Source organism: Cucurbita pepo, chromosome LG05 (assembly GCF_002806865.2).
Source record: "Cucurbita pepo subsp. pepo cultivar mu-cu-16 chromosome LG05, ASM280686v2, whole genome shotgun sequence".
Classification (NCBI taxonomy): Eukaryota; Viridiplantae; Streptophyta; class Magnoliopsida; order Cucurbitales; family Cucurbitaceae; genus Cucurbita; species Cucurbita pepo.
The window spans coordinates 7,440,736-7,447,488 of NC_036642.1; the positions used below are offsets into that span (position 1 = coordinate 7,440,736).

The window sequence follows — 6,753 nt, forward strand, 5'->3', positions numbered from 1 at the left end:
GTTCCAAGTGACGTAGTTTGAACCTGCATCTTAGGGTTTGCCCTTTGATACGGTCTGAAAACCTATGGACAAGGCTTCATGCGTTCCAAGCAGCATAGTCTGAAAACCTACATCCAAGGCTTCTTACGTTCCAAGCGATGTAGTTTAATCCTGCATCTTAGGGTTTGCCCTGTGATACAACCTAAATACCTATGCCCAAGGCTTCCTTCGTTCCAAGCAGCATAGTCTGAATACCTACGCTCAAGGCTTTATGCGTTTCAAGCAGCGTAGTCTAAGTCATGAGAGTATGTTGTACCGTGGGAAGTCTTAAGAGGTTCTTGATTCTTGGCCAAAGTAACTTAATCTCTTCTTGTTTCATCGTGGCCCTAGACTACTCCCATGATAGATCATAAAAGGTCACGTGATTGATGCATACATGAACATGGCATCCTGTAAATCTTTGGGTACCCATAACATGGTGCAGGGCATCTCTCTAGAAGAGGAAAATTTGGGTATCTGAAAGCACCATGTGATGGGAGGTCATGGGTCATTTTGGACATAATTAGAGTATTATCTAGCATTCTAAGTCATCGGTCCTTTTGGACCAAATACACAAGAAACCTACTTTGGTTCAGGATGCTTTCCAAAAGTTTGGTGTAAGGATTAAACTTTACTTATCCCATTTTCATCCTAAATTTAGAATTTAAAGCAAAATATAGTTATCCAGCTCTACCTTTCTTTTTACATAGTCTGAACATAGTCTGATAGGTGACTATAAATATCGAAGAATTGTATGTTTTAATCAGCGAACTTGAAATTATTGAGTTTCAAAGCATAGCTAAAATGAGAGGAAAGCAATTATTGTGTTTTTGTCTGATTAACTGTTAAAGCCTACTCGTTGCCTCTTTCAACCAGTGGAAGATGGATCGTCGATGCAGCAACGAGCCAACGTGTGAAGTTGGTGTGCGTAAACTGGCCATCTCACATGTAGGCCAAGTTGGCGGAGGGTCTTCACCTCCAGCCGCTTGACAATATCACTATCATGGTAGCAAAGTTGTAGTTCAATTGTGTACGCTTGACATACTCAATCCACATGTTCACATGCCATGCCAATTTGACCGTTCAACAATCTCTCGAGAATTTTGATATGAAAAATGTCATGGTAGGCATAACACAAAATAATCCTTCTATGTTGAACATGACTCTGGTTGAAACTTATGGAGTTGTGGTTGATTCACTTGCGACACATGGAGTCATGGTGATTTCAGATAACCACATAAGCCAACCACGCCGGTGCTATAACGATGACGATGGCAATAATTTTTTATTTTGATGCTCAAGAGTGGCTACAAGGAATTGGCTTGACAGCTCAAAGCCTAAAACATAAATTTCAAGTATTCTTTTTTTATTTCTTTTTCTTTTTGTCCATGCAGTCATTAGCATGCACCAGTAATAGAAACTTGGATCAAAGAACTTTGAAGATTACGTTTTGAACGATTCCCTGATAATAAATATGTAAAAGGTGATAGCAATGAGCTTGAGAAACGAACTGCGAGGACCAAACTAGAATGTTGACAAGTGGTTTCAGTACATTTCGTAAGGAGCAAGCTTATTCATCAAATCAACCCAAATGAAGTAATGGTGCTTTCTGGGCTAAGCTACGACATTGATCTCAGCTTCTTGAAAAACAAATCTTTAGGATTTAACTTGGACAACAAACTTGTATTTGAGGCTCACTTGTACTCCTTCACAAACAACATGGGCGAGTCGTGGACATTAAAGTCATTAAATACATTTTGTGCAAACGTTAACCAATGATTTGAAGACCGAGCTGGATTTCTAGTGAGAGGACAAAATGCAGTGCCTCTATTTGTTAGTAAATTTGGGATTGACCAACATGATGCAAATGATGGACAAATACTATGCTTGCAAAGGGCTTAACATTCACTTCAAATTGTGACTAAGAAGTCCATGTGTCCAGATGATTCTCAAACCCAAGAAGATCTACAAAGTCAATGGTTTAAGCATGTCCAATCAAATGTACACATAAAGTAAGCTCGAGTATTTATATTACTATATATTTTACTTGGTCTTATTTATTTCATTAACGATACAAAAGTTTCCTTAAAGACCTATTACGATATTTCATTACGCCATGAGTTTCCTCACTCTTTAATTTAATTTATTAACTTACTGCATATGATATGATATCATTAATAAAGCTGACATGCCGCATTTACATACGCTCGAGTTCTATGTATATTTTGCCAATTTGTTGAGCATACCTATGAGGAAAAAACACCAATTTTGTCATTCTAAACTCTGATGTTTCAATCTTCTCATCTCGCATTCTTTTAACTCAAAAAGGAAAACAAAAAACAAAACACATCCTGTGTGTTTACTGTGTGTTTTTGCCCATTCAAGTACGATTCAATGTTTACTCTATCTCAAAATTCGATGGTCCGATTTCTACATTGCAAATGTTAAATTTAGATAAACAAACGTACAAAATATTTTGTGTCATATTGGAAGTATAATTTAAGCACACTTTGAGCATCTGAGTATATGAAAATTTCCTTGCAAGGCCAAGCCACTGTTATGCATTGTCATCCTAACTCATATGAGGACTGTTTCAGAACTTCCATCTTAAACAATTGTCTGCGTATGTTTAAGACAATAGTAAGATATAATATCAGTAGTATACGTGCATGATGATAGTTAGGTACGATGTTAGTTTAGAACTTCTCAAAAAATTATCCAAATTGTTGTTAAATAAAACAATAGACTAGTTATTTAGCGTTATTTCTTTTTCGCAAATCATATCAGTCTACTCGTTATAGATCCAAACATATGTTGAAAATTATTAATATATATAGGTACCTTGCAACATGGTCTGCAATAGCTGAAACTTTTGGGCAACGTTTGAATTTTTAATTTGAGTCCAACTGAAGTCGAGAACTCCGAAAGCTTTTGCGAGCTCTGCTTGACCTTCTCTATAATAATAGCTACCTTGCCAATTCCACAATGCCCAATCCAAATGTTTTTGTGCAAGATGAGCCGTAAAATAACTCATGAATCAATTTTCTGCGTCGTTAACCTCCCTTTGAGCATCGAACACCATTATCATAATTTAAGCCTGAAACAATCACTAAAACCTTTGAGTTGATGTTGTGGATTGTTATTACTCCTTGAGTTACATAATTGTTCCAATGCTTTACGTCTTCCATTGTTCCTAGTATCTCACTTGGCAAACTTATTGCAACCATCAAATGCAATTTATGTTCATTCTATGTTGGGTGGGATCATACCAGCACTAATGCACCGTATCCTATCAGAACTCTGCAGTCAAGTGTGCTTGGACGAGAGTAGTACTAATTTGAGTGACCACTTTTAGAAGTACAGGTGTTCCACCCCTTTTTATTTCTATTTTTTTTTTTTTTTTTTTTTTTTTTTTTTTTTTTCTGGCATTACATTGTTATTGAANTCTCGTTATTTTCTTCCTTCCTTTACAAATGGCAACCGCCCCCACTTATAAGCTCACACCCATTGCATTTTCTTTTCCCGACGTGTTTGCACGGGCCTATCGGCCGTTTCGAGCACGTGCGTGCATGCACCGTCGCCTGAATCATATCGCCCACATGCGTCAAATGCAATAATCGAATTCAAATGCATTTTTGGAGTTTCTCAAAGCAGCACCACTAACAAGTTCTAAACTAACATCGTACCTAACCATCATCATGCACATATGACGACTCCCAAAAAGATGGCTTTGGACTTCCCCAAAAGGCCTCAAACTAATAGAGTTAGTATTCATCGCTTATAAACCTACGATCATTCCCTAAATTAGCCGATGTAGGAGTTCCATCAAATATGAACTTGCAACGTACATGTTTACAAAATTTAGTCATGGTAGAAAAAACCCTAATTCTTGTAGTTATAATCCATAATGAATGAGAATGGGAATAGAGATGGAAAATATGAGTATGAAAGGACATTGAATGAATTAAATGCAACACTGACTGAGCTTCCAAGAAGCAAGTAAAAGTAGGGTATGATTACAAAAAGAAGATCTAAGTTGTGCTAAAGAGAAAGAGAAAGGGGGAATGAATGAATGAATGAATTGGTCTCCCTTTTGTCATCACCAAAATTGGGATTTCATTGTGTTTTCGAGGCCAAAAAGGGTGTTACAATTTTGAATACTTGGCGAGCAAAAAGAGGTACAAAATAGATAGCAATGCAACATCGGCATCGGCATTGGCATTGGCATTAGGTTGTTGCGCTTTTGTCATCACCAAAAATGGGTGTTTTTCCTGCAAACACTGGCAGCAGCCCACTGCCCCAAATGGAAACAAATGGGCATTTTGAGTAACGGTTTAGCAATTTACAAGGATCAAAACTTCCACCAAACTTATCATCATCTTCATCATTATCAATTGCGCTGCTCTGCTTCAGACACACTGTCAGCCCTTTTCTCTATCCTTCTCAAATGGCGTGCCACTACTCCCCCAACGCGCCTGCTGGCTGGCTTTTAATTGCTTCCCTCAATACTCCCCCCCTTCATACCTCCAACCTCCCTCTACGCCGACCTTCTCCATTTCATTTAACATTAAATGCTTCCCTCAATTATATAAATATTTATTCCCTCCCAATTATTTTATATTTAATACATCGTCTACCAGTCTATTAGGGGATGTGGAACTTTCATCATGCAACTCATCCAGATAAACCCATGATGATTCCCTAAATTAGGGGATGTGGGACTTTCATCATCCAACACATAGAGGCGGACTCCTTTTTCTTTTGGAGTAGCTCTGGCTGGGGGATGTGTAAATTAGGGGAATTAGGGGATGTGGGACTTTCATCATCCAACATAGAGGCTCGACTCCTTTTTCTTTTGGAGTAGCTCTGATAAGATGACTCTCCACAATGGTATGATATTGTCCACTTTGAACATAAGCTCTCGTAACTTTGCTTTGGGCTTCCCCTAAACGAGTATTCCTGAATTATAAACACATGATCATTCTCTAAATTTGGGGATGTGGGACTTTCATCCTCCAACCGTCACATCATTTAATTTTGTCAATATATTAATTACCATAGAGTTATATTAGGACGCGTAATTTGATAAATTGAATTAAATTGCATTCCCATGATACCCTTTTAAAATGAGTTGTGGAAATCTGACATTTAACATGTGAATGTGGGGTTCCCCATTTGGGATTTTTCTCCTCATCAGAGATCCAAACTTTGTACGCAAAACCCCCAAAGCAATAATACCAATTTTTCTTCAACCATTTTTATATCATTTTTTTTTTAATAAAAATGATTTTAAAATATTCAAAATTGTGAAATATGATATTTATAAAATTATAAAAAAAAAAAAAATTAATTAAATGTCATACTTTAAAATAATGAAATTTTGGGTAAGGTTTAGGCCCACACATGATGGGAGATTGCGTTAGAGAATCATAAATGCATTAATAAATGGAGTTAAGGACATTTCCTTTCTTTATAATTTATCATGGATCTTCAACTTCCCTTCCCTTCTAATTTTTTTAAGTCTTTTAATTATTATTTGTTAGTTTATTGATACCATTTTTACGTGTTTTATGTTAGATTTGAACGTTAGTATTTTGAGTTGAATTGATATTACTAATAAGAGGTTAATCCAAGCGGCGAACGACCAGGTGGCAGACTTCCAAGCCACCTTCTAAGACAAAATGATAGAGTTCATGATCAAGATGGAAGTCATGGCACGTGTCATAACATTTTCCAAAGATGATGCACAATGGCCGACCACACAACTCAACTATCAAAGAAGGCTTTAAAAGAGTTGTGGCTCTATAATTGGCAAGTTCATACCTCATTTATAGATGAAACATAGAGACTCCAAAATGTCAGAGTTAAGGTCAACAAACAAATATGTGAAGGGTGAGGGACATTTTGTATAACGAAAATGGCAAAAGCGCTTAATTGACCAACAATCTAATCTATTGAAACTTAGAGAGGTGTGACCGTTGAATTTAAGAGTCGGTTCGCATGGAACAACCTACATTGGGCGGCTAATGGAAGCGCAAAGTGGTCAAATGCCCCACCACCTTCTATACAAATCCCCTCTTGGGTGGGACCAATGTTTTATGGGCTAACCTAAACTTTTAAAAAAGATTGGTGGTAAATGCACTGCCCTAGAACCATCCGAGCCTAATAAATTGAGTAAGAAACATTGGTCATCACTGGATAAGCTAGGATCAAGGACCGATCATGATACAAATAGATGTCATCTCTGTTAGATGAACATGACTCTCCACAATAGTATGATATTGTCCACTTTGAGCATAAGCTCTCATAGCTTTGCTTTGGGCTTCCCAAAAGATCTCGTTCCAATAGAGAAAGTATTCTTTGTTTATAAACTCATGATCATTTCCGGGAATTAGCTGATGTGGGACTTTTATCATCCAACAATCTTATCATACAAACTCATACATCATATCACGAAGATATGCTCATTTCTAAACTACTCTAATTATGTCAATTTAAGTGTGTAAGACATAACATTACATTGATACTCGTTCTCTCGTAAGTTCGTAGGTCAATGTTCGACACAACCCATGAACTAACTCGATTTACGGATCGAAACCCATTTAATTTTAATTTTATTGAATAAAAAAAGGGGAAGAGAGAGAAATGAAAAAGAAAACTTGGGTCTATAAATACACAAACTTCCCTCCCTTGAAGAGACAGACACATTGAGCAAAACAAATCCCATCTCCAAAA

General features: G+C 37.0%; 1 pseudogene; it reads left to right on the forward strand.

Moving 5' to 3' along the window:
* The first annotated feature begins 3,273 nt into the window (after positions 1-3,273).
* On the forward strand, positions 3,274-3,393 carry LOC111796264 (annotated as a pseudogene).
* The last annotated feature ends 3,360 nt before the right edge of the window (positions 3,394-6,753 follow it).